Source organism: Bombina bombina, chromosome 5 (assembly GCF_027579735.1).
Source record: "Bombina bombina isolate aBomBom1 chromosome 5, aBomBom1.pri, whole genome shotgun sequence".
NCBI lineage: Eukaryota > Metazoa > Chordata > Amphibia > Anura > Bombinatoridae > Bombina > Bombina bombina.
Genome location: NC_069503.1, coordinates 1,122,200,180 through 1,122,227,978, shown reverse-complemented (window position 1 = coordinate 1,122,227,978; position 27,799 = coordinate 1,122,200,180).

Below are 27,799 nucleotides of genomic sequence, written 5' to 3'. Positions count from 1 at the left end.
TTACATTGCAGCTAGCTTAGGGTTTATTTTTATTTTACAGGCAAGTTTGTATTTATTTTAACTAGGTAGAATAGTAACCAAATAGTTATTAACTATTTACCTAGTTAAAATAAATACAAATGTATCTGTAAAATAAAACCTAACCTGTCTTACACTAACACCTAACATTACATTACACTACAATTAAATATATTTAATACATTAAATACAATTACCTAAATTACCAAAAAAAAACCACTAAATTACACAAAATAAAAAAGAAATGATCAGATATTTAAACTAATTACACCTAATCTAATAGCCCTATCAAAATAAAAAAGCCCCCCCCCTAAATAAAAAAAACCCTAGCCTAAACTAAACTACCAATAACCCTTAAAAGGGCCTTTTGCGAGTCATTGCCCCAAATAAATCAGCTCTTTTACCTGTAAAAAAAATACAAACAACCCCCCAACAGTAAAACCCACCACTCACACAACCAACCCCCCACATAAAATCCTAACTAAAAAAACCTAAGCTCCCCATTGCCCTGAAAAGGGCATTTGTATAAGCGTTGCCATTAAAAGGGCATTTACCTCCTTTTAAGCCCAAAAGCCCTAATCTAAAAATAAAACCTGGCCAAAAAACCCTTAAAATAACCTAATACTAACCCAGGAAGATCCAATTACAGTTTTGAAGACCGGACATCCATCGTTAACGAAGCCGGTAGAAGTCTTCATCCAAGCGGCAAGAAATCCTCAATGAAGCCTGGAGAAGTCTTCATCCAAGCCGGCAGAAGTGGGCCTTCAGACGGGCAGAAGTCTTCATTCAGACGGCATCTTCTATCTTCATCCATCAGGCGTGGAGCAGCTCCATCTTCAAGACATCGGGCATGGAGCATCCTCTTCTTCTGACGACTAACGACGAATGAAGGTTCCTTTAAATGACGTCATCCAAGATGGCGTCCCTTGAATTCCGATTGGAATCGGAATTAAAGGTGAAAAAATCCTATAGGCTGATGCAATCAGCCAATAGGATTGAGCTCGCATTCTATTGGCTGATTGGAACAGCCAATAGAATGTGAGCTCAATCCTATTGGCTGATTGGATCAGCCAATAGGATTGAAGCTCAATCCTATTGGCTGATTGCATCAGCCAATATGATTTTTTCACCCTTAATTCCGATTGGCTGATAGAATTCTATCAGCCAATTGGAATTCAAGGGACGCCATCTTGGATGACGTCATTTAAAGGAATTTGTCGTTAGTCAATGGAAGAAGAGGATGCTCCATGCCGCATGTCTTGAAGATGGATCCACTCCGTGCCTGATGGATAAAGATAGAAGATGCCGTCTGGATTAAGACTTCTGCCCGTCTGGAGGACCACTTCTGCCGGCTTGGATGAAAAATTCTCCCGGATTCTTTGAGGATTTCTTGCCGCTTGGATGAAGACTTCTTCCAGCTTTGCTGACGATGGGTGTCCCGTCTTCAAAACTGTAAGTGGATTTTCGGGGGTTAGTGTTAGGTTTTTTTTAAGTTTTTTTTGGGTGGGTTTTATTTTTAGATTAGGGCTTTTGGGCTGAAAAAGAGCTAAGTGCCCTTTTAAGGGCAATGCCCATACAAATGCCCTTTTCAGGGCGATAGGGAGCTTAGGTGTTTTTAGTTTGGATTTTATTTGGGGGTTTGGTTATGTGGGTGGTGGGTTTTACTGTTGGGGGGTTGATTGTGGGGTTTTTTACAGGTAAAAGAGCTGATTTCTTTGGGGCAATGCCCCGCAAAAGGTCCTTTTAAGGGCTATTGGTAGTTTAATTTAGGCTTGCATTTTTTGTTTTTTGTGGGGGGGGGGGCTTTTTTATTTTGATAGGGCTATTAGATTAGGTGTAATTAGTTTAAATATCTGATAATTTCTTTTTTATTTTGTGTAATTTAGTGTTTGTATTTTTTGGTAATTTAGGTAATTGTATTTAATTAATTTAATTTATTTAATTGTAGTGTAGTGTTAGGTGTTAGTGTAAGACAGGTTAGGTTTTATTTTACAGGTAAATTTGTATTTATTTTAACTAGGTAGCTAGTAAAAAATTAATAACTATTTAGTAACTATTCTACCTAGCTAAAATAAATACCAACTTGCCTGTAAAATAAAAATAAACCCTAAGCTAGCTACACTGTAACTGTTAGTTATATTGTAGCTAGCTTAGGGTTTATTTTACAAGTAAGTATTTAGTTTTAAATATGAATAATTTAGGTAATGATAGGAATTTTTATTTAGATTTATTTTAATTATATTTAAGTTAGGGGGTGTTAGGGTTAGGGTTAGACTTAGGTTTAGGGGTTAATACATTTAATATAGTGGCGGCGTTGTAGAGGGGGCAGATTAGAGGTTAATAAATGTAATGTAGGTGGCGGTGGGCTCCGTTAATATATCATAACTTGTATGTTTTAATGTATTATACCTTCTATGTTATAAAGTATCAAACCTTGTATGTTATAATGTATCATACCTTATATGTTATAATATATCATACCTTATATTTTATAATGTATCATATCTTATATGTTATAATATATTATACCTTATATGTTATAATATATCATACCATATATTTAATAATGTATCATACCTTATATGTTATATTGTACCTTATATGCTATAATATATCATACCTTATATGTTATCATATATATATATATATATAGATAGATAGATAGATAGATAGATAGATATACAGTATATATATATATATATATATATATATATATATATATATATACAGAGAGAAATGCACTCACAGGAACGAACATCCAGCTCAATACCATTGTTAGCCTGTTCTATAGAGATTTACCACCTGGGTGCAACTTCTTTTAGCCCAGCAATGCTTTTCACAGAGTAAAACTTTCCTGTAGTATATCAGTCTGATCCTGCCTATTACGGTCAGTGCAACACCGAAATACCAGGCAATTCTTCTCTGAAAAAGGAATACAGCAACCCCAGACGATCGTTTTGGCCTTCATTGGGCCTCGTCAGTGAGGTGTAGCCACATTCCTCTAAGCACACTGAGCAAGGAGTCCACGTCTGGTTGCCCCTTTTTCCCTTAGGGAGACTAAATACATACAGAGAGAAATGCACTCACAGGAACGAACATCCAGCTCAATACCATTGTTAGCCTGTTCTATGGCGATTTACCACCTGGGTGCAATTTCTTTTAGCCCAGCAATGCTTTTCACAGAGTAAAACTTTCCTGTAGTATATCAGTCTGATCCCGCCTATTACGGTCAGTCCAGCACCGAAATACCAGGCAATTCTTCTCTGAACAAGGAATACAGCAACCCCAGACGATCGTTTCGGCCTTCATTGGGCCTCGTCAGTGAGGTGTAGCCACATTCCTCTAAGCACACTGAGCAAGGGGTCCACGTCTGGTTGCCCCTTTTTCCCTTAGGGAGACTAAATACATACAGAGAGAAATGCACTCACAGGAAAAAATGGGGAAACCAGATGTGGACTCCTTGCTCAGTGTGCTTAGAGGAATACTGCTACACCTCACTGACGAGGCTCAATGAAGGCAGAAACGATCGTCTGTGTCAGGGTTACTGCTTGCTAATGATCTGTCCCTTTAAGAGCCTCCTATATCAAGCACTTCCCCCCAGCATTCATTGCTGGTTAATTGAGAAAGGATTCACAGCACAAGCGTTACACTGAGAGTTTTCCTCACTCTCCAACAGCCTCATAAATTCTTATTTGAAGAGTTACTGATAACATCTCTTATTTTTCATTCCTACATCTAGCAGCTCTTCTACTCAATTCAACACTGGAAGATATTTCATACTATAAGGAAATCAAACTAACTCGACATCAAACCCTGAAGCATTTACAAGGTAACAGGATTCAAGCAGCTTCATACACAGCACAGCAAGTAGCGGTGACGTCATCAGCTGCAGCCGCAACCGCTCTCCCTCTGAGTACCACGCTGCTGTTCATAACAAACGGACAAGTAACAATTCCTGTGTTCTCAGGTCAGACCTAATTATTTTATTATTAATCGTTATCCTTACTTAATTTGATGAACTTTACCTGCCTAATTAAGGAATACTATATTTTACGTTACTGCTTAATTTGAACTGTTTGCATTATCAAATGCCCTGAAAGTAATACAGTTTATGAAGTTAATAAACTGTCACTTATTGGGCAAATAGTAATACATTATATGAAGCACTGACAACGAATTCATCAAGCTTCTTTTATGTTACAAACCTACTTTTGAGGAAATTGTTGGTTCTTATTTATAAAACAAAATTAAATGCTTGTTCAAATTGCTACAAATACAGACTATTACAGAATTAACCAGCCCTAAGGAAGAAAGGATTTAGTGTTTGTGTACACAGAATTATCCTATACTAAACATATACTTTCAACAGCAATTATGGAACAAGATCTTTTAAGTGATAAAGTTCAAGTCCTGTCAGACAGATTAGAAGCTCTATCAGGTTCTTTCCATGAACTACAAGTGGAAAATCAGGCTTTGAAGGCCTGCTTAAGAGAGACTCTGGCACCTAAACCTGCAAGTGCAGATTCTATCCCTAAACCTATGGTCTCCCCCCCAGAAAAATTCTCTGGTGACCGTTCAAGATTCAGAGAGTTTAAAAACTCCTGCTTGTTGCTTTTTCAATTAAAGCCACGTACTTATCCCACAGAAAGATCAAGAGTGCTCACTGTGATATCATATTTGAGGGGGGAACCTAGGGCTTGGGCTGACTCTTTTTTTGAAAATGATGATGCAATACTGGGATCTCTAGATGAATTCTTTGATCAAATGTCAGCATTATATGATGACCCTTTCAAACAGGTCACAGCTGAAAACTTACTTAGATCTTTAAAACAAAGAAAGAACCCAGTGGAGTCTTACATCACACAATTTAAAATTTCTGCCCGTGATTCGGGATGGAATGAGGTCCCCCTTAAAACTCAATATCGTTTAGGATTGTCTGAGGATATAAAGGATGAACTTTCACGCACAGGTATTCCAGATTCATTGGAAGATTTCTTTTCTCTCACTATTAACATAGATAGACGGCTTAGGGAACGCCGCTCTGAAAAGGCTAGCGGTACAAAAAGCTTTCTCTCCACACCTGTTTATCAAACTAAGGAATCACCACAACCTATGGACATAGGCTTCATAAAGGGTCCCCTCTCCTCTCAGGAAAAGACTAGGAGGAAGTTGCATAGTTCGTGCATGTATTGTGCCTGCCCTACACATGAAGTAAAGGACTGCCCAGTTCTGGCTAGGAATAAGAAGGGTAGGTTGCCTAACATCTCTGAATCCCTGTTGATGAAAACCATTAAACCATCATATTTAACTATCCCTATTATTTTACAGTGGGATCAAATCAGGATAACAACTGAAGCTATCCTGGACACCGGCTCATGTAGAAATTTTGTTGATTTTTCTTTTGTGAAACAGAATAAAATACCTCTGGTCTCTAAGAAAACTCCAGTCTCTGTGAAGGTCATTGATGGCTCTTTTTTAAAATCAGGTCCTGTCACACACCAAACTACACCATTACAGGTAATATCTTGCACACACATCACAGAAACACTCACTTTCGATGTCATATCTTCACCAATGTTTAATGTAATCCTTGGTATAAATTGGTTTTGTAAACACAAACCAACTATAAACTGGAATGACCTCAGTTTATCTTTTCCTCATCTCACTCAAAATAGTGAGACATCATCAGATTTAATTATGCTACAGGTTGAGGATAATATTTTACCCAAACAATATGCAGACTTCTCAGATGTTTTTAATAAAAAAGAAGCTGAATGTTTGCCCCCTCATAGGGATTACGATTGTCCTATTGATTTACTCCCAGGAGTTTCAATTCCCTATGGACATATCTACCCCCTTTCTAAACCAGAACTAGAACACCTTAAAAATTATATCGATGAGAACCTCCGAAAAGGTTTTATAAGACCTAGTACCTCTCCTGCAGGTGCAGGCATATTTTTTGTTACCAATAAAGATGGCACGTTAAGACCAATCATTGATTACAGGGAATTGAACAGGCGTACCAGAAAAAACAGGTACCCCCTACCTTTAATCCCTGAATTAATTGAAAGATTAAGGGGGGCCTCAATTTTCACTAAATTGGATCTTCGAGGTGCCTATAATCTTATACGAATGAGAGCTGGCGACGAATGGCTCACTGCTTTTCGGACTAGATATGGGCTATTCGAATATACAGTGATGCCATTCGGTCTGTGCAATGCCCCAGCAACATTCCAATGCTTAATCAATGATCTTTTCAGAGATATTTTGGATGTATATGTTGTTGTCTATTTGGACGATATTCTAGTTTACTCACAAAATTTAGATCAACGTAGAATGCATGTTAGAGAGGTTCTCACTAGGTTACGAAAAAATAACCTATACGCTAAACTAGAAAAATGTATATTTGAATCAAATAATATCTCTTTTCTGGGGTATAACATCTCTCCTGAAGGAATCAAGATGCAAGATGACAAGGTTCAGGCCATTCATAATTGGCCGACTCCTCAATGTAAGAAAGATGTTCAACGTTTCCTTGGCTTCTCAAATTATTATAGGAAATTCATTCCTGGATTTGCTGCTATTACCAAACCTCTTACTGAACTCACCAAATTGAATCATCCTTTCAGGTGGACAAGCCATACTCAACAGGTATTTGACCTTTTAAAAAATAAATTCACTACAGCACCCATTCTCCAATACCCGGATTTAGAAAAGCAATTCATCCTGGAATTTGACGCTTCTGAGTTCGCAATAGGGGCAATCCTCTCTCAAAGGAAATCATTCAAAGAACCCTTACATCCGGTCGCATTCTTCTCTAGATTCATGCAACCAGCAGAGTTAAATTATCCAGTTGGCGAGAAAGAATTACTTGCAATAAAGTGTTCCTTCGATCACTGGAGGCACTTGCTTGAGGGTGCAACACAACCAACTGTCATATATACTGACCACAAAAATCTGCAATATCTTCAGTCTAATCGAACTCTATCCTCCAGACAATTACGCTGGAGTCTTTACTTCTCTCGTTTCCATTACATCATTACCTACAGGCCTGGTACAAAAAATGGCAAGGCTGACGCCCTCTCTAGACAAGGTCCTAAACCTATAATACCATGCATTCCTACTACTATTGTTCCTAAGGACTCTATCATTGGAGTTATAACAAGTCTAACTACAGTGATAAAAGATGCTACTGCTATTGATCCATCAGTACCTCATACAGATCTTACTTACAATTCTGATGGCTTACTCTATAAGGACGGGAAGCTATACATACCTCCAAATCTTAGATCTTCAATCTTGAAAACAGTTCATGAGTCCCCCCTTGCTGGACACATGGGAAGGGATAAAACTTTGGATTTACTTAAGAGATCTTTTTGGTGGCCTACTCTTAACCTCGATCTCAAAGAATATATTTCTAAATGTGTTATATGTGCAACCTCCAAACCTTCTAAACAACTCCCTGTGGGTCTTTTACAGCCTTTACCTGTACCTCAAGTACCCTGGGAGGCGGTATCCCTGGACTTTATCGTGGACTTACCTGTCTCTAACAAATATACCACTATAATGGTTGTCACCGATCTATTCTCAAAGATGGCACATTTCATACCGGTTACCTCCCTACCCACTTCCAAGTTCACCAGTGAATTGTTCATTCAAAACATTGTAAGACTGCATGGAATACCTAAAACCATCCTTAGTGACCGTGGAACCCAATTCACATCTAAGTTCTGGAGAAATTTGTGTGCTGCTCTGCATATAGAACAAAAACTCACCACTGCTTACCATCCTCAGACGAATGGGCAGACGGAGAGGGTGAACCAGTGGCTAGAGCAATACCTACGTTGTTTCTGCTCTCACCAACAAGATTCTTGGGCCACCTACTTGCCCCTAGCAGAATTTGCCTATAATAATAATAAGAGTTCTACAACTGGCACATCACCATTTTTTATAAATTATGGTTTACATCCAAATTTCACACTACTTCCGAAGATTGACACCCCATGTCCTCAGGTGAATGATCTGGTTAATGACATTTCTGCTAACTTTTCTTCAATTCGTGAACATATTCTTCAGGCACAGGCATCACAACGCAGGTACTACGATCTTCGCCACAGACCTAGTCCTCAATATTCCGTAGGACAACAAGTATGGCTCTCCACTAAGAACCTCAAGATACCTTATCCTTGTAGGAAACTAGGTAAACTCTTTTTGGGTCCTTACCCTATCGTCAGGGTAAATGGTCCAACAACAGTTACACTCCAACTACCATCAACTTTTAAGATACATCCAACTTTCCATGTGTCTCTTATCAAACCTTGCAACCTACCCATAACAAATATTACATCAGAAGACCCAATACCTTCTGCTAATCTTGATTGCCAGTATGAGGTTCATAGCATTCTGGATTCTAGACTACGTCGTGGGAATCTTTTCTATTTGGTTCATTGGAAAGGTTTTGGCCATGAGGATGATTCCTGGGAGCCTGCCTCGAACATATCTGCTCCACGTCTGATTTCCCTCTTCCATAGACGTAACCCTGATCGTCCTAGGCCTTGAACCTCGCTGTGGTTCTTTTTGTGGGGGGCTCTGTCAGGGTTACTGCTTGCTAATGATCTGTCCCTTTAAGAGCCTCCTATATCAAGCACTTCCCCCCAGCATTCATTGCTGGTTAATTGAGAAAGGATTCACAGCACAAGCGTTACACTGAGAGTTTTCCTCACTCTCCAACAGCCTCATAAATTCTTATTTGAAGAGTTACTGATAACATCTCTTATTTTTCATTCCTACATCTAGCAGCTCTTCTACTCAATTCAACACTGGAAGATATTTCATACTATAAGGAAATCAAACTAACTCGACATCAAACCCTGAAGCATTTACAAGGTAACAGGATTCAAGCAGCTTCATACACAGCACAGCAAGTAGCGGTGACGTCATCAGCTGCAGCCGCAACCGCTCTCCCTCTGAGTACCACGCTGCTGTTCATAACAAACGGACAAGTAACAATTCCTGTGTTCTCAGGTCAGACCTAATTATTTTATTATTAATCGTTATCCTTACTTAATTTGATGAACTTTACCTGCCTAATTAAGGAATACTATATTTTACGTTACTGCTTAATTTGAACTGTTTGCATTATCAAATGCCCTGAAAGTAATACAGTTTATGAAGTTAATAAACTGTCACTTATTGGGCAAATAGTAATACATTATATGAAGCACTGACAACGAATTCATCAAGCTTCTTTTATGTTACAAACCTACTTTTGAGGAAATTGTTGGTTCTTATTTATAAAACAAAATTAAATGCTTGTTCAAATTGCTACAAATACAGACTATTACAGTCTGGGGTTGCTTTGTTCCTTGTTCAGAGAGGAATTGCCTGGTATTTCGGTGCTGGACTGACCGTAATAGGCGGGATCAGACTGATATACTACAGGAAAGTTCTACTCTGTGAAAAGCATTGCTGGGCTAAAAGAAGTTGCACCCAGGTGGTAAATCGCCATAGAACAGGCTAACAATGGTATTGAGCTGGTTGTTCGTTCCTGTGAGTGCATTTCTCTCTCTGTGTGTGTATATATATATATATATATATATATATATATATATATATATATATATATATAACCTTATATTGTATATAGTATTATACCTTATATGTTATCATATATCATACCTTATATGTTAAAATGTATCATACCATATATGCTATAATGTATAATTCCTTATATGTTATAATATATCATACCTTATATTTTATAATATATCATACCTTATATGTTATAATGTATCATACTATATATATAATATAATGTATAATACCTTATATGTTATAATATATCATATCTTGTATGTTATAATAATATCATTCCTTATTTGTTATAATATATCATACCTTGCATGTTATAATGTATCATACCTTATATGTTATACTTTATCATACCTTAAATATTATATTGTATCATATCATATGTTATAAAGTATAATACCTTATATGTTATAATGTATCATACCTTATATGTTATAATATATCATACCTTATATGTTATAATATATCATACCTTATATGTTATAATGTATCAATCCTTTTATGGTATAATGTATAATTTCTTTTATGGTATAATATATCATACCCTTTATGTTATAATGTATCATTTCTTTTTTGGTACAATGTATCTTAACTTATATGGTATAATGCATCATTTATTTATGGTATAATGTATCATTCCTTATATGCTATAATGTATCATTCCTTTTATGGTATAATGTACCATGCCTTTTATGGTATAATGTATCATACCTTTTATGTTATAATGTTTCATTCATTTTATGGTATAATGTAGCATTCTTTTTATGTTATGATGTATCATTACTTTTATGGTATAATGTATCATACCTTTTATGATATATTGTATCATTCTTTTTATGTTATAATGTATCATACCTTATTTGGTATAACGTACCATTCCTTTTATGGTATAATGTATCATACATTTTATGTTGTAATGTAACATTCCTTTTATGGTATAATGTATCATTACATATATGGTATAATGTATCATTCCTTTTATGGTATAATGTACCATTCATTTTATGGTATAATGTATCATACCTTTTATGCTATATTGTATCATTCCTTATATGGTATAATGTATCATTCATTTTATGTTATAATGCATCATTTCTTATATGTTATAATGTATTATTTCTTTTATGGTATAATGTATCATACCTTATATTTTATAATGTATAATACCTTATATTGAATAATGTATCATTCCTTTTATGGTATAATGTATCATTCCTTTTATGGTATAATTTATCATTCCTGTTATGGTATAACATATCATTCCTTTTATGGTATAATGTATAGTTCCTTATATGGTATAGTGTATCATACCATATATGTGATAATGTATCATTCCTTTTATGACCTTGACATGGTGCCTGGGCTTGTCCCATTTGGCCAGATGCGGTTACTAACTTTTCCAGGTTTGCTTTCATTCTTAGCTGAGAGTTTGAAAGTGAGTGCTGGACTTTATCTGTGTGCTGTATTAATTTATTTTTTAATTTTCCTTATGGGTCTTGCACCCAGACTTGTCTGGGGTTAACCGCCTGAGACTCTGGACACAGCACAGCTTCCTGTTAGTGCTATTGAGCACCCCAGGCTGAGCATGTTGCAGGGTCATAGGATGTGCACCCAGTCCAGTCTGAGAGTTAAGTTACCTTTCCGTGTTTTGTTTATGTCTAGGGTGATTAAAAAAAAGATATTAAATCAACCTCAGTTTTTCTTATTATGAGCAAACAAGTATCAACTTCCTTGAAACTAATACAGTATAGACAATAATATATAGTATATAATATAGTATAATATATAATGTGATATAATATAAACTCCCTTAAATAGAAAAATAATCTATGGTGAAATATTGGAACTAACTCCTCCACAGAAGCGACCAAGAGCTGAGACAAGGTGGTATAAGGAGTTAGTGGGTATGAATGGTCAGTCCTGCTGATCCAAATAGGGCCTATAGATTCATTACTGAGGTGTGTTGTAGAAGTAATCACTTAGGAAGCAATGAAAAACACGAATTAGGGTGCGTTATAGACAAGACAAGCCACCTAATTAGTTCCCCTAAAATAGGGGGCTCATTGCATGGGAGGGCAGAGTGGTGGGTTAGGTATATTAGGTCTTATGTTACTGGAGTAGGAAGGGTTTACCAGAGCTAATTTACTAAAGGATGTTGAACTTCTCAGATCCCCTTGTCGACCTCTGGGTGACTTATGGCACAGTTAGGCGATAAAAAATATAAAAGGTTAAGAATCAGAATTAACATTGAAAATATACTTAGCTAAAATTAGCATGATGCTAGGGGAACTAACTTGTAAAGTATAGAATTCTATGGTGTGATGGATGAGTATAGGCTTTAGGCCAATAAACATTAGCATGCAAGTATATATCAATGAGTAAATAATGCGTCACCTTTGGGCTTAATGTATAAGGTTAATAGGAGAGTAGCACCAAGTCCACTGGTAGCAATGTCATTGTGATGAACAAGGTTCTAATGTGTGTGCACATAGACAATAAACATCAATAAAAGGATTAAATCCCCAACCTCCTAGCGACAGTCCTCCACAACCTCAGTTCAATATTTATCCAAAGAGAGTCCAGTTGTAGTACCTCATTCATGAATAGTATCTGCCTGACTCACAAACCGTGCAAACCATATACAGATATATCCCACTGCTCACAGAAATAATAGGAAAAAATAAGTTAGGTTTATAATGTGGTATTGCCATTACCTCTAGAAAAAAAAGATTACTGCCGTATGTCCCTCGCTAGTGTAAGATAAAATATAAAGGCATTTACGCTATAAAAGAAAACTTAGTTCTCCCCTCCCCTTAATTGGGACCTGTCTACTGAGTGTGGGCCCTACACCCAGCGCAGGTGGACCTTGTCAACTAGAAAAAAATTGTAATTAAAGGAAAGGAGAATATGGCAAATTCTAAGAGGGTTAGGCAGGAATAAATGGGCTAGATAACACAACCTATAAATTACGCAGCTGAACTAAAGGAGCAGGCAGGTATGTATAAAACAGGGTATGGCTGAACCATACACTGTGTGACATATGTTAGGGTTAATACTAAGAATTAATATTAACATAAAACTGTGGGGCAATTCTATAACGCAAGCTAAATGGCTTAATGTAAGAGGCTAAGGATTGCTGGTTATTTAATTATATAGAAAAAGTAATGGGCTAGAAATATACACAGCCACGTGAACCTGTATGTATACATAAATATAAGCCCGGGGCCTATCAACACCAGTTAACTGTATACAGAGCATAACAATATATATAGGTAGACACTATTATGTTTGTTTTTATCTCTTATGTATCAAAAGGTAGGGTCCAGGCAGGACTGTATGTGAAAAAAATAATCTACAAAGGAGCCTGTACTAGCATTGTTTTCCTCAAAATATGCACTAATCTAGCTATATCAGGATAGGTATCTTCATGACATAATCTAATAAACAGTGTAGCAAAAGCGTAAGGGTGTGGAATACCATAAAACATTAAACACAAGCCAACTATAAGCAGTTAATTGCTATTTTAAGGCATTCTAAAGAACATCCAGCCTACTAACATATATATCCCATATGCTAACCAATCACGAGACAAAAGATAGTCTACTTATTATATCAGAGAATTGAATAGGCATTTGCCTTGATTTGCCTTGAGCTAGAAAAGGGAATCTAACCAGGAGAGGTATATAAAAAAAAAATACAAGCTAGACAAACATACAAATCAGGTAAATAACCATAGTCAAAAAAAGATTTTGTGAAAAATTAAGAAAGAAAATTATTTGCTAGGGCGTCAAGCAGTATTGGGGTCAGCAGGGGAGCCTACTTTAGTTATTAGGTAAACAATACTAGTTAGTATACTATAGGATAGGGCCCTTTATAACAATAAAGCAATACATCGCATGATGTATAAAACAGGATGTAATACAGAGTGATCTATCTAAATAGCACAAGACTGGAGGCATTTAAAATGGCTAATCAGTAGTGTATCAGAGCGTCAAGTCCAATGCTGGTTGGCCTTTAAAACTAATAAGTCTATTTTATATAACTAGAATGAATGTCAGTTTTCCTATTCAATCTCACTGGCAGACCTAGTAAGATGTATTCTCTACCCCACACCAGACCGTAAGGTTGAAGACTCTCCATGGACTTGCTGTTGCAACCTATCCCATTATGTTTCAGTCAAGGCATGAAGCTCACTAGCTAGAGCAGGTTGTGCTGTCAGGTAGCGGAACATCTCACTATTTCCAGAGCTCTTGAGTTTCTCAAGGACCCCCTCCAGGGTATGAAGGTAAAACAATCTTGCGCCGCTCCCTAGGCTGATTGTAAGTGCCGCTTTAGGATCGTAACCAGCGCCAGGGAAGCCAAGTTTCCTAGTAATGCTAGGGAAGCAGGAACTCTGAATGTCCATTAACCCCCCTTTCTGAGCCTGATTTTGCCAAGTCAACAGCCCGGTATAAGATATTACCTCTTTCTCGGCCGTGCACAAAAGAGCTGTATCTTGTATATTTCCGCTTGGTTTGTGTAGTCCGTTGCTCTGGTTAAACTGGTAGGCAGATATGTAGGTATGAGTGGGTTTAACAGAATTCTGACTCAGGTATGCTTTTATACCCTGGAAGGAGGCCTCAATATAGCCCAAAGCAATTGATTCCCAATCTTCCATGGCCACCATTTTCTTACTCGGAGACAGCAATATCGCAGCTCCGATAGCTTCTAGGGCTGCTGTGGTAGCTTGTTTCAGTGTTCTGGGGATTAATACCGGTTCACCCTGCGATCATTATGAGCTGGAAGTCTTATAATGGCCGTTTTCTGCCTTTCATCAACTGCTCCTACAAGCTGTATGTCTATGTTCTTCTCGCATGCTGATATTAGAAGTTAATGTGGAGTATAGGTGCCCAGACCTGGTTAGCAGGATACATTATGTAGACATCTTATAGGGATCCTTAGCAAAGTGGTAATATCTCATGGTAAACTGAGTTTTTACCTAAAATATTGGACTTAAGAGCCAGAGCTCTTGCAACAAGCGTCCGACATCTTAGGCAGTTGGCTCCGCCCCCCGTAAGTATATACTTTCAAACTGTTAATTAAATTAAGGATTAGATGATTTGAAGATAAGCCCCCCCCCCATGTTATTCATTGCAATCACCAGTTTCACATATGTTAACAAGCAACACACAACTATAAAAAAAACACCACACCTAGCCTAACCTCAGAACAGATATTTCAAAATGCAGGGTGAGAGAGAAGCTGACAATGCTGAAGTTAGACAGCGTAGGCCTGACATCCCCAGAGTGAGGCTGGATATAGAAACCCTGAATGAGCAGCAGGTGTTTGAAAGTTTCATGCTCACCAGCGAGAAAATATATCAGTTATATGCCCTGTTGCAAGACAGGCTGGAAAGCCATGGCTATTCAAGCAGGACTGTCCCTGGAATGACCAAACTACTAGGGGCACTTCATTTTTTTGCTTCTGGATCCTTTCAGGTGACAGGGGGCATTGTAACTGGGGTGCATAAGTCTACGTTTTTTAAGCATCTTTCACAAGTTCTTGATGGACTTTATGATAAATGCAGAATTTTTTTTCCCCCACATCACCCAGAGGTTGGCGTGATGTTAAGAGGGACTTTTTTATTTTAGGTGGCATACCCAATGTCCTTGGGGTCATTGAGTGCACTCATATTGGCCTAAGACCCCCTGTGCGCAGGGAGATAATATTTAGGAATCACAAACACTTCCACTCCTTAAATGTGCAGATTATATGCAATGCAGACATGCACATATTACATGTCGTGGCAGGGTTCCCAGGAAGTAGCCATGATGCCTACATCCTCAGGAATTCTGGTGTGTGAAGATTGTTTGAGACAAATTGGGGGGTAGTTATCAAGCCGTTAACCTCAAATACACTGGAATTCCGCAGCGTATTTGTGGCGAGGCTGATTCGCCTTAGTTATCAAAGGCTCGAGACCGGCAAAAGTAGAATTTTGTGACTCAGTCCGACACAGATCGATTCTTACGTCACTCCAGATGTTCCGCACACAAGTGCGGCACATTCTCACTACTTTTGCTAGTTATCAAATGACTAGCAGGTACGCTCGGCACTTTTACGGCCCAGCGTACCTGGTTTTCAAACCGCCACCCCTGGAGGCGGCGGATCCCATAGGAATCAATGGGAGTCTGACCATAGCAAAAGTACAAGTTCGCTGCTGACAGACATCCCATTGATTTCTATGGGAGCTGTCTAGCTGTCTGCACCTAACACCCTAACATGTACCCCGAGTCTAAACACCACTAATCTGTCCCCCCCTACACCGCCGCAACTAAATAAAATTATTACCCCCTAAACCGCCGCTCCCGGAGCCCACCGTAAGCTACTCTATACATATTAACCCCTAAACCGCCGCTCCCGGAGCCCACCGCAACTATAATAAATGTAAAATCGCTGCTCCCTGAACCCGCCGCAACCTATATTACATGTATTAACCCCTATCTTGCCCCCCCTACACCGTCGCCACCTATAATACATTTATTAACCCCTAATCTGCCCCCCCTACACCGTCGCCACCTATAATAAATTTATTAACCCCTATCCTGCCCCCCACTACGCCGCCGCCACTGTAATAAAATTATTAACCCCTAAACCTAATCTAACCCTAACGCCCCCCTAACTTAAATATTAATTAAATCAATCTAAATAATATTTTTATTATTAACTAAATTAATCCTATTTAAAACTAAATAATTACATTTAAAATAAACCCTAATATAGCTACAATATAAATAATAATTATATTCTAGCTATCTTAGGATTTATTTTTATTTTACAGGTACCTTTCAACTTATTTTAACTAGGTACAATAGCTATTAAATAGTTATTAACTATTTAATAACTTACCTAGCTAAAATAAACTGAAATTTACCTGTAAAATAAATCCTAACCTAAGTTATAATTACACCTAACACTACACTATACGTTAATAAATTATTCCTATTTAAAACTAAATACTTACCAGTAAAATAAACCCTAAGATAGCTACAATATAAATAATAATTATATTCTAGCTATTTTAGGATTTATATTTATTTTACAGGTAACTTTGTATTTATTTTAGCTAGTTAGAATAGTAATTAAATAGTTATTAACTATTTAATAACTACCTAGCTAAAAGAAATACAAAATTACCTGTAAAATAAATCCGAACCTAAGTTACAATTAAACTTAATACTACACTATCATTAAATTAATTAAATAAACTACCTACAAATAACTACAATTAAATACAATTACATAAACTAACTAAAGTACAAAAAATAAAAAAGCTAAGTTACAAAAAATAAAACAATAAGTTACAAACATTTTAAAAATATTACAACAATTTTAAGCTACTTACACCTAATCTAAGCCCCCTAATAAAATAACAAACCCCCAAAATAAAAAAATGCCCTACCCTATTCTAAATTAAATTAAGTTCAAAGCTCTTTTACCTTACCAGCCCTTAAAAGGGCCATTTGTGGGGGCATGCCCCCAAAACTTCAGCTCTTTTGCCTGTAAAAGAAAAATACAACCCCCCCCCCAACATTAAAACCCACCAAACACATACCCCTAATCTAACCCAAACCCCCCTTACAAAAACCTAACACTAATCCCCTGAAGATCATCCTACCTTGTCTTCACTCAGCCGAGCAGCGATGGAACCGAAGTGGACATCCGGAGCGGAAGAAGTTAATCCTCCAAGCGGCGCTGAAGAAATCTTCCATCCGATGAAGTCATCATCCAGGCGGCGCTGAAGAAATCTTCCATCCGATGAAGTCATCATCCAGGCGGCGCTGAAGAAGTCTTTGATCCGGCCGATGTCATCTTCCAAGAGGCGCTGAAGAGGTCTTCACCGACGGCCTACGACGAATGAAGGCTCCTTTAAGGGACGTCATCCAAGATGGCGTCTCCTCAATTCCGATTGGCTGATAGGATTCTATCAGCCAATCGGAATTAAGGTAGGAAAAATCTGATTGGCTGATGGAATCAGCCAATCAGATTGAGCTCGCATTCTATTGGCTGATCGGAACAGCCAATAGAATGCGAGCTCAATCTGATTGGCTGATTGGATCAGCCAATCGGATTGAACTTGAATCTGATTGGCTGATTCCATCAGCCAATCAGAATTTTCCTACCTTAATTCCGATTGGCTGATAGAATCCTATCAGCCAATCGGAATTCGAGGGACGCCATCTTGGATGACGTTATTTAAAGGAACTGTCATTCGGCGAGTAGGCGTCGGTGGAAGAGGATGGATCCACGTCGGCTGGAAGAAGATGGCTCCGGAAGAAAGAAGATTGAAGATGCCACTTGATAGAAGACTTCAGCCCGATGATGGACTTCTTCAGCCGCCGCTTGGATCAAGACTTCAGCCCGATGATGGACCTCTTCAGCCCGATGATGGACTTCTTCAGCCCCCACTTGGGCTTGGATGAAGACTTCGGAGCCTCTTCTGGACCGACCGGTGATACCCGGCGTGGTGAAGATAAGGTAGGGAGATCTTCAGGGGCTTAGTGTTAGGTTTATTTAAGGGGGGTTTGGGTTATATTAGGGGTATGTGGGTGGTGGGTTGTAATGTTGGGGGGGTATTGTATTTTTTTTTACAGGCAAAAGAGCTGAATTCTTTGGGGCATGCCCCACAAAAGGCCCATTTAAGGGCTGGTAAGGTAAAAGAGCTTTTCTATTTGTATTTTAGAATAGGGTAGGGCATTTTTTTATTTTGGTGGGCTTTGTTATTTTATTAGGGGGCTTAGAGTAGGTGTAATTAGCTTAAAATTGTTGTAATCTTTTTCTAATGTTTGTTGTGCAGATTAGGGGTTAATAATAATATGCAGGTGTCAGCAATAGCGAGGGCGGCAGATTAGGGGTTAATAAGTGTAAGGTTAGGGGTGTTTAGACTCGGGTACATGTTAGGGTGTTAGGTGCAGACTTAGGAAGTGTTTCCCCATAGGAAACAATGGGGCTGCGTTAGGAGCTGAACGCTGCTTTTTTGCAGGTGTTAGTTTTTTTTTCAGCTCAAATGGCCCCATTGTTTCCTATGGGGAAATCGTGCACGAGCACGTTTTGAAGCTGGCCGCGTCTGTAAGCACCGCTTGTATTTAGAGTTGCAGTGGCGGTAAATTATGCTATACGGTCCCTTTTTGGAGCCTAACGCAGCCCTTCTGTGAACTCTAAATACCAGCGGTATTTAAAAGGTGCGGGGGAAAAAAAAACAGCGTTAGCTATGCGGGTCGTTACGGACAAAACTCTAAATCTAGCCGTTCATTTCTGTTGATTCCATAGGAGACCTGAAAAGTTCATCACAATACCACTCCCCTCCCTCTCGCCTCATCCCCATATTTACCACATTTTCCCTAAATAAATGTGTACTTTACTCAGATATAGTCATGGTGAATGCTTCTTTATTTCCAGCTATGTACTAATCAATGCATTCATCTTTAAAGGGACCTAAAAAAATCGCTTCTCTTATGATTTATGTATAACATAATTATCTAAAATCTCATTTTTATTATATTCCAAATATGACTTTGTTCTCTTGGTATGATTTTTTAAAGAGCAGCAATGTACTCCTGGTTACTAAAAATGAGTACATGGGTGAGCCAATGACAACCAGGATATATATTGCCAACAATAAACAGTTCCAACCTAGGTTCTATGCTGCCCCTGATCTTACCTAGATAAAACTATAATTAAAGGATACTAAGAATATTAAGCAATATAAAGAATATAATTATATTAGATTGGCTTGTAAATATATATGTTTTAGCAAAATAATGGAATCAAATATTTGTGTTATGTCACTTTAAATTAAATGGATAGTTTATTCCCAATAAAACATTCATGAACCAGATAAATCATTTAATTCCAATCAACTTACATATGTACTCATAATCAATTTAATTTAATTATGTTTCTTATTTCAATCATGTATTTAAGTATAGGAGACGTTCCATGTAATGTTCAGCACCTGTGGTGCATTTGCTGATTGTTGCCTTTATTTAGACAACAATCTTCAAGTGCTCCCCATGTGCAGAATCAAAATGGGTAGATTCCTAAGCTAACATTCCTGTTTTACAAAATTGCAGATGATAATGAAGTAAAATAGATTATAGGAGTACATATTTAAGTATATAAATACTGCATGCTCTGATTCATGAGTTTAATTTGGACTAGACTATCCCTTTAAGAAATATTTCAGATGCTCATTTCAAAGAGACAAATCCAGATATATAGGGCGCGATCCGATATACGGCTTAGTTTTCGGCGCAAGCGAGAGAACCCGCGCCGCCCGTAATTTCACCTCGCACATCGGGGTATCCAATATACGGCACCGTGAGATGCTAAAGTGGCATAAGTAGGACAAACTGGCGTGGTTCCTAAAAGTGAACAAATACACATTTTAGTTGTCGCAAGTACTTACACCAGTATTTTGTCCATGTAAAGTCTCAATAAAGTGTAGTTTTATGCAAATTAGGCTAACACTCGTAAAAATTACCCGCAAGTTAACTCCATCTAAAAATGTGCAACGTAATTACGCTATTCAGAAGTCATCTATAAACCCATGCGCAGCTGCCATTTTCTTCAGTGTGTTTGGATGGTTCGTTGAGCTACAGCACACTACAGTGAGTTTAGGATTAGTAAGAGTAGTGAGAGAGGCGCAGCATAATAGTTAGTTAAGTCAGATTTTTGTTTGGGTAAGCTTGTACATTTACTTACACTTATTTTTACATATTGCACACATATTGCATACATACATATACAAAATACACAACACTTTTTTTTTTCTAACACCTCACACATTTTATTTCAATTTTACTGTGTGATAGGCTGAGTGTTTGGTTGTGATTGTGTGTGATTGAACTGGAAGTGAGTGTGAGTGTGTGAGTGTGTGTAGTGTGAGGATGGCAGGGAGAGGTATTGCGGAGGGGAGGAGGGGAGCGGAGTTGCAGGGAGAGGAGTAATGTAGCGGACAGGAGGAGCAGCGGGGTCCCCATCAGGGATTAAGTGGAGTGGAGAGAGGGAGAGTTAGAAGGGATGATGGGAGGGGAGATGCCCAGAGACCAGGCACACTTAGAAGAGGGACAGAGGGTGCACATGGGGACAGAAGGGGGGGAGGAGGGAGAGGATAGGGAGGAACCCACAACAGGGACAACCCAGGGAGCAAGCCAGGTGGCCACAGAGGATGAGCGCATGAGATGCCCAAACTTCTCATTCAATGAGAATGTTGCACTAGTCTAGGCCATCATGGACAACCACAGTGCCCTCTTTGGCCAGGAGAAGGGCAAAGGCGTTGCCCGAAGGCGTAAGGCAGCATGGTTGGCGGTAGAGGATGCTGTAAACAGTGTGGCCCCGCAGAGGAGGACTGTCAAGGGACTTAAAAAAAGGTGGAACGATTGTAAGAGGCGGGTGAAAGAGAAGATGGGGCAAGAAGCCATGCACCAGAGGGGAACAGGCGGTGGTCCACCCCTGGAAACCGAATACAACACCTGGCAGCAGGGGCGTATTTAGGTTTTGTGCTCAAAATTCTGCTGCCCCCCCCACCCTCCACCCCACCCCAGGTTTAAGGCCTTTTTTAGACATAATATTTTGGGGTGTAAAAAATTAAAAAAATAATGTCTTTTTAAGTAGATGTTCACCAGGACTTGCATTCAATCTGGTCACACACACACACACACACACATATATATATATATATATATATATATATATATATATATATATATATATAGACATTATTTTGCAAGTCAGATGATTAAAGTGTTTATATCAGAATAAAATATCCTTCACTGTATGTTAGTTTGTCAGTAGGTAGTTGTTTAACCTTAAACATCTTCTTTGGTGATTGACAGTTATTTAAGCAAAATATCTGCTTGGATAAATATGGAATGAATATACAAACTGGCCTTTAAAAGTACTTAAAAAATACAACAGTAGTTATGATAGGTTTAGGAATTGTATCCTAGGGGATAAAGTCACATGATACAATCATAATAAAGTATATACTTGTATTGTTTCTGAATGTATTAAATGCATACAACATATTTTCAGTTGTGTTTTAAGTCACATAGTTGTATAGATTCAGCAATAAATACTTATTCTTTGCATGTATGACAGATAGACAAACAGTAAATGTACAAGTATTTAGTGACTAATCCGTTTAAGTATTTTAATGCCTAATGAAGATGTATTGAAGGGAGAAAGGCATATGCTGTTTCACAGTGGTCACGTTGTAGTGCACACTCCACTGTGTAGTCTGTGTGAGTCTCAATCACGCGGTGGAGCCAGGAAGAATACCGCATTCCCTCTCAGTCCAGGCCAGGCTGCGCAAGTGAGCTCCGCCTCCACTGTCATCACGTCATGCGCACCCACATACAATCCCATAGGATAGCAATAAGCCGGGCCAGCCATTTAAGTCATTAGTAATTGGTTGATTTAGCCACCCGGCCCTGAGTTCAGTAGAGTGGCCCTAGGGACTCAAAATTCTGCTGCCCCTTAAAAATCTGCTGCCCTAGGCACCGGCCTTGTTGGCCTATGCCTTAATACGCCCCTGCCTGGCAGGAGATGATACGCAGCTCCCTAAGTATCACAGCAGCCTGTGGACTTCCTGGGGCTCAGGACTCAGGGGCTGCAACCACAGCACCTCATGCTGGTGAATAACATCCCACACACCAGTATTATATGTATTTGAGATATAACATCCTTTAATGTCACACATTCATGCACACAATGAGGAGCATGGTATTTGGCCTACTAACAAAAACATCTACAATTATATTTCACATTAATGCTACTTAACACAATGCAATTCATGATATGAGGTGGAATAGTGCAATACTAACATGTCTCAGAGTAACACAGGCCACAAGCCACATGTTGAGTTTTCAGTAAATTGACACTATAGCCATCACAATACTTTTAGCTCAGAAAGCAGGTTCTGTGCCTACATCAGGCTAAAGTAAATTGTGTGCACATAGTTTCAATTAAATAACAAATTTTCTCCATCACTGACATGTACACATAACTATTGTATGAAACACATACCTGAATACTGTGCAGATTAAAATCCATTGTGCACATGCATGTTATACAGTTTGACATGAGAATGAGTATTGTCCCTAGCATGTATCAATGTACATTGTATGCCCACATGGACATATATATATGACTGTACTAATCCCTATCATCATTTGACTCCTCCACAGAACCTCCTGTCACCAGGCTGCTAACAGGCAAACCGCCACCTCCACCACCAGTCACAGGCATACAGCCACCTCCACCACCAGTCTTCAGGCAGCAACATGGACAGTATGCTCCCAGGCATGAGCAGGGTTGGATTGCCTCAGTTGAGGACCCAGAAGTGATGCCACCACCATTGGCATACGACCCCTGGCAAGATACCTGGCCTGAGGAATATTATTTTGGCTTTGAGGGGGAGCCAAGTCAGCCATGAAGGGTCCATGTCTTTACCCCCCCCCCCCAACACAATATCAGGCCAGGCATGGCTTTTACACACAGGGGATGTCGCAAGAAATGCAAACTGGACAGGCTGAGTGGTCACACACTAGTCGTCAATGGGACTACCAATCCAGCCTGAGAGCTCCACCATCCACTTCCCTAGGGAGAGCTCCACCATCCTCTTCCCTTGGGAGAGCTCCACCACCCTCTTCCCTCGGGAGAGCTCCACCATCCTCAGATGAGCATATAGCTGAAGTTGTCCCTGAAGCACCAGCAGCTGAAGTTGTCCCTGAAGCACCAGCAGCTGAAGTTGGCCATGAAGCACCAGCAGCTGAAGATGGCCATGATGCACCAGCAGCTGAAGTTGTCCCTGAAGCACCAGCAGCTGAAGTTGGCCATGATGCACCAGCAGTTGAAGATGGCCATGATGCACCAGCAGATGAAGTTGGCCATGATGCACCAGCAGCTGAAGTTGGCCATGATGCACCAGCAGATAGAACTGAACCTGCACCTATAATCACTGCTGCTCAAGAGCCTGTAGATCCACTGTATTCTCCCCTGGGCGAGGAATACATTTCACTCCTGAGGAGGCTCATAACAAGCTGTGAGAGCAGACAAAAAGGCCAACACAGGTTTCACAGGAGCCAACAGAGGTTACTCCAGCGTACCATAGAGCTGCAGAGCGACATGGCAGCATCATTAAATGGTATAGTACAAAACCAGTCGCAGATGATGAGAGTTATTTCTGATATGCAGATGCAGATTGACAACAGATGGCGGGAACAAAACCAACTCTTGGGTGTGTTGGTTGAGCACTTTACACACCAGCAGGACACTGCCTCCAGCCTATCATCTGTGGCCAGCACACCAGCAGAAACAGAACAATCCTCTCAAACCAGGTGAACAAGAAAATCCACTACAGCCACCTCAGCTCCCTCATACAAGAAGCCAAAAAAGAAATAAATATTCTTATAGTTCACCATAAATCTTGTCCTCTGTTATTTACCATATATTTGTCATCCACATCCATGTGAGGTGTGTTTTAGTACAGTAATATTGTTAAAATATATAATAAGACCTGTGTGGAAATGGCCCAAAAAAGGTCATATTATCATGTTTATGACATATTCATGTTCTATAAACCACATCACATAGTTGTGTATGAAGGGTACATATAGTAATATTCACTTATAAGATGTAAATCAAGGTTTCTCACATCGAATATAAATTGACACATGGGTATATCTAAATAATAATTTATTTACAGAAGGTGTGAACATAAGGTATAAACATTTTCATTCTTCTTAATGATAGTCAATAAATCATAGTGACCTAAACATCAATTAAACAAATGAGACATTTTCAGTAATTAGGGTGGTTAAGGGAAGGGGGTTGGGATGTAGTAGTTTCACTTACATGCAGTGGAAATCCGCAGTATGTAATTCTGCAAGACATGATATATACACATGAAATGGTTGGTGAGGACAGTCAAACATCATAATACATGTGAATGTTACGGTTTACTGTACTTATGAACAAGCAACTTACAGGTGAAGTATTCACGGATCACAAAGTCCCTCACTTCATTCCCCCTCATTGTCCCCCTGTCCACATCCTCAGGTACAGGAACCAGCTGTTGTTCTTCTGGTTCCATGTCCCCCAATATACGTGTGTCCACAGCAATGTTGTGTAGAAAACAACATGCATTGACAATGGAACACACTTTGTTGGGGTTATACTGTAAAGCTCCACCTGTCAAATCCAGACACCTGAATCTGGTTTTGAGCAGGCCAAAGCTCCTTTTGATGACATTTCAGGTCCGTATGTGGGTCTCCTGGTACCTGAGTTGTGGCTCTGTAAGGGGGTGCACCAAGGGGGTTAACAGCCATGGTCTGTAGCCGTACCCTGCGTCACCTGTCATGTAACATATGTATTCTGATTACTACAGGTTCATCATGTGCTTAAAGGGACATAACATGGATTTCATTTAAAAGATATTTTTTTCAAAAACATTAAATTGGTGCATTGTAAGCTATCTACTTTTATACGAATCCAAACAAAGTTAAAGGGACACTGAACCCAAATTATTTATTTTGTGATTCAGATAGAGCATGTAGTTTTAAACAATTTTTCAATTTACTTTTATCACCAACTTTGCTTTGTTCTCTTGGTATTCTTAGTTGCAAGCTTAACCTAGGAGTTTCATATGCTAATTTCTTAGACCTTGAAGGCCACATTTTTTCAGAATGCATTTTAACAGTTTTTCACCACTAGAGGGTGTTAGTTCACGTAATTCATATAGATAACACTGTACTCGTGCACGTGAAGTTATCTGGGAGCAGGCACTGATTGGCTAAACTGCAAGTCTGTCAAAAGAACTGAAATAAAGGGGCAGTTTGCAGAGGCTTAGATACAAGATAATCACAGAGGTTAAAAGTATATTATTCTAACTGTGTTGGTTATGCAAAACTGCGGAATGGGTAATAAAGGGATTATCTATCTTTTAAAACAATAAAAATTCTGGTGTAGACTGTCCCTTTAAGAAAATGTCCTTTAAGTGAAAAACTATTTATAGTATACTGTCCCTTTAAAGGGACATGAAACACACATTTCTTCTTTCATGACTTAAAAAGAAGCTGCAATTTTAGTCAACTTTATAATTTACTTCTATTATGTAATTTTCTCCATTCTCTTAATATCATTCGCTGACAAGCATATTAGATATGCTCATTAGCTACTGATTGGTGGCTGCACATAGATGCCTCATATGATTGGCTCATCTATGTGCATTGCTATTTCTTAAACAAAGGATATCTAAAGAATAAATCAAATGAGATAATAGAGGTAAATTGTACTGTTGTTTAACATTGTATTCTCTATCTGAAACATAAGATAATTATTTTGTGTTTAGTGTCCCTTTAGTAGAAATATACAGACAGAATGAAGGTACTCACCAAGCAGCCATCCTCCCGAGAGTGTGCCAGATTCGAAAAGCTGGAATAAGGAGGTCTGGCGCAGGATGTAGGAATCATGTGCACTACCTGGAAAGCCTGCATACACATGTGTGAATTTCAGAGTGGTATCGCAGACCATCTAGCAAATCAAGGAATAAAACCCTTTCCTGTTAATATAGAGGATTGGCTCCTCATGTGGGCCCACGATACGCACATGTGTGCAATCAATTGCCCCATGACATTGGGAATACCCCCCAGTCGATAGAAGCCTTGTTTAAGACGGTTCCATTCCTGGGGGGTACGGAGGAAATTAATGTATCGCTGTGTCTGGTTATCTAGAGCAGTCAAAACCTCCCCTAGAATCCTGGAGAAGGTAGACTGCGCTAGGCCAGACATAAGGCCCTCTGTTGACTGGAATGAGCCGGATGCCAAGAAGTGTACAACACACAACAGCTTCTGCATACCAGTCAGAGCTCGGTTCCTATTCGCTTGAGGGTCAATATTATCCTTCAAGACCTCATATAGGTCAATGAGGCTTGCAGAAGTCAAGCGATACTTTTCCCTGACCTCCACTTCTGTCATCCTAAACCCAAACAGGGTGACCCTAACCTTGTGTATCCTTGGTGCCCTTGCTCTTCCCCTCTGCTGAGGCCGACGTCTTATAGGCCCTGCTGGCCTATGACCAGCTGCAGCAACAACAGCAGCAGGGGCAGCACCAGGAACAGGGACAACAGCAGGAGGAGCAGGGAGAGCAGCAGGAGCAGGGATGGCTACAGCACCATGATCAGGGACCTCAGCAGCAGGTGCATCCTCCAACAGGGGCTTAAAGGGCTTCCAGTACCCCTTGTGCCCCATGATGCTGTCTGTGTATTTGTTGCAGAAAATGCAGGGGAAACATGATGGCTAATGAGGGTGTGCATTGCCAGGTGTTTTAAGGCTGCAGGTGAGAGGTTGTGCTGTTTGTGATTGGTTTGACACACTTGCAGGGGTAGGAATTAAGAATGCTTAGAAGAGGTTTAACTGTTTGAGGTTTGCTGCTGATATGTATGTTGTTGAGCATGCATTTGTTGGGCCTTCAGAGAGTTACGTTGTTTTTTTAGTCAGTGCAAGGGTTCCTGTGCCTGCAATTTGTGGTGAGATGAGAATGGAGTAGATTTTCTGAATTCTGAGCGCATAAGTCTTTACGCTGTATATTGGATACCAAACTGCGCGTGTTTTGTATGTCTATGGGTAAAAATAATACTGGCGAAGGCAGAAATATACGCGCGTACGTTGTATGCTACGCCGTATATGTGATACCAAACCAGCGCAAAATTTGGCGTTGCCGGCTTTTGCGGGCGACGCTGCATATTGGTTTGGGCCCCTAATCCTTAAAATAAACATATATTATCAATACATACAATCCCCTGAGATTGCACAGTTGAATGACATGGTAACCTGATAGAAAATAAAATAGAAAAATAAGGCAAAGGAATTAAGTTGTTTATAATAAAGATGAGTTTTATTATTACAGATTTACCCTCATTCAAATGTAATTTTCAATGTGAAAATCATTGAATATATTTATTCAATACAAAACGATGACACATTAAAGTATAATGTGGCATAGTACTAATATTTATAGAATATATGTAACTAGTCCTAAAGCCCATTCACACGGGCCATTTTTTGCAGTACAGCAGTCCCACCCCTTGCGCTCTCTCCCTCCCCCTCTCTTTTGATCTCTCTCCCCCCTCTCTTTTGCTCTTTCTCCCCCT